Below are 2,820 nucleotides of genomic sequence, written 5' to 3' on the forward strand. Positions count from 1 at the left end.
TAATTTTCTGAAAAAGAATGAGAGTGCACTTTGAGACTGACATTTTTCCTAAGGTTAGTCCTAGCAGAAGAAGGACCACATATGCTTAACCCTTTCTTTGAAGGAATTGCTATCACGCAGGGTCCAGGGAAGTGAGAGGGTTGTACTTTTGCAATCTTTTATGTTTTTTCTTTTTGGTAGAACAACCACTGGCTTTATGCGGACCAACACTCGATGGAACACAATCCCACTTACCGTAACCGAAGTAGGCTTCCGTGCAGCACGCACTGGTTTTGTATATACAAGCAGCACCTGGGGCGTGGCCGAAAAAAGCTGGGCCCACATTTTTTCCTTAAGGATGCGGGTTCAAGAAGCCAAGCGGCAACGCCGCGGCTGGGCCGCACTGTCACCCGTCAAATTGGAGGCCAGTGAGGGTATGTTGGCATCGTGTGAATCGGACTTGATGGAGAAAGATCCGGGAATAAGTGGTCAGTTTCCTGGTTTCTTCTAAATGCGAGTAGGTTTGAGGAGGTTCGAGAACGCATGAGCGTCTGGGCCAGTTTGGCGCTATCGAGGATTGAGTGTCTGACGTGTTCACCCTCTGTACCTTTCTGATTGTTCTGGGTATCAAGAGGAAATTGGCGGGAATGCATATGGCCAGATGAATAGTTCAATGGGGCCGTGAGGGCATTGCGCCTAAGGCTCAGCAAGGGGTCCGCGGGCGAGCGCACAGTTGAAGTAGAAGTTTTATGGCATATATTTATCTGTTTGTGACAAGATTAGCCATGAGGTTCGAGACTCTTTGGCACGCTCCCCATCTGGTGCCATTACTCAGAAGATCTCTCTCCGAGGACAACTCGGCCCAGACGGATTGCCCGAATCTCTCAGGATGTTTCATTGGCAAATTATGATCAGACGCGGGACTGTGCAGAGCGACCTTCGAGCGACCGGTTCACGCATACCACTGACAGGCTCGCCTCTGTTGATCAATTGATATCTCCAAGTTGAGACGGTCCTCACTCCCTAGTGGTGTTGCAGTCTGGGAGAGGATGAGGGTGGAATCGCGAGGTAAGCCGCGAGCAGGAAGGATATAGAGAAACTCTTGTCTGGAGAGAGTCCGTATTTTATTGAGAGAGAGATTCCGTGCGAACCTAACATAGAATGTTCCATGAAATCTCTTGATGGACTTGGGCAAGATGGGAATCCCAGCGATCTCTATGGTCGACATAACCATGACCCCAAGATACCTTCATTGGGCGAGGAATTCTGATGGGTGGTGGGTATCACTGCTCATTGCGCTAGTTAATCGGTCCCGTGACTTAAGTACTACTTTAGAGGTGTGTGAATCTTTTCTGTGGGGAGAGACTGGTGTCTGAGTGTGGAATAACAGTCCTAGGGAAGACCAATGGTTTGGCTGGGTGTGTTAGTATTGGATGGTTTTTCGGAGATTGCATGCCAAAACGCTATGCTTATTGTATATTTGTCATAGTGAAGTGGAACGTGCAGAGACCGGACTGGGGAGGCAAATAAGGCGAGTCCCGGTAAAAAACAAACAAAGCAGCCCACAATGTAAACAAACACACACAAAGAGACACAGTTCACCGCCTCCAAACGCACCAGAGAGACACAGAAGATCCACACACTCTTCACATCGAGGAGAGTAAATACTAAACGCACAGAGCAGGTATCCACCATCAAACATCACAGCCAAACACAAAAGGACACAAAACACAGAGACACATACATGCACACAAGCACAGTAGACAGCTTCACAAACACACTCTCCTAAAAAGACACTATATACAACAGAGACACACACTATGGAGGACACTACACCCACTGAACAGTCACACACAGACAACAACTACGAGCAAAGGCAGGTGCCATGGGCACTGTTCTATATTTATTAACGAGTTAGGCAGGGACACGAGAGCATGACACACAGAGACACACACACAGACGCAGGAGCAGAGACAGAGCGCAACACACGTGACAAGACGATGACAACATAACACAGATAACAGACACAGAGCACACAAACACAAGAGAGACAACATCTACACAACAGAGACAGCGCAAAAACACAGACACACATTCAGGAGCACAGGACACATCCAACACCCACACACACAGAGACACACAAACAAAACACAGAGACACACACACACACAGATCACAACACACCTTTTCTGACAAGAGATCACACAGGAGGAGAGACGAGAACACACAGACAAACCACCACACACACACAGTAGAGGACACATAAACAATACGATTTGGTGCTAGAAACACAGTAGCAGACAAACAGAGACACATACAAAATCACAGAGAGCCACAATCAACACCCCTACCTCCCCTGAACTCTCCTATGGCAGCTCAGAAACAAGCCAAGTGTGGATACAGCTCTACTGACACACATACGTAGATCACCTCGTCTTCCTGAGCCAATTTTCATATCCTTTGCCTGGTTTCCACTGCTGGATCTTCACGGAGGAGAGGAGAGGGGAAGCTGAAGGCCTAGCGTGTGTGTGAAGGAGAGCACAGCGTGTATAGCTAGTAAGTCAGTGACTCAAATATGACAGGCCTGCCAGACAGAGAACGCAAATCAGAAAGGGATCATTTTTACAAAGGATAATTAATGGTCGGTTCCCTTCGGAAATTGACTATGGCGAACTGACTCAGATTAGGCATCCGGGCTACTAGGTGGAAGTGTCTCTTGTTTTGGCACGTTCCACAAGCGTGGAGATTGCCTTCGATACAGTATTGTGTCGAGGTAGGGGCGTCTACCGGAAGTTCTTCGCCTGGCGCGTTGTCGGGATGTCATCTCTGTCTGTTTTCTAT

The sequence above is a fragment of the Xenopus laevis genome, chromosome 8L, assembly GCF_017654675.1.
Source record: "Xenopus laevis strain J_2021 chromosome 8L, Xenopus_laevis_v10.1, whole genome shotgun sequence".
Lineage (NCBI taxonomy): Eukaryota > Metazoa > Chordata > Amphibia > Anura > Pipidae > Xenopus > Xenopus laevis.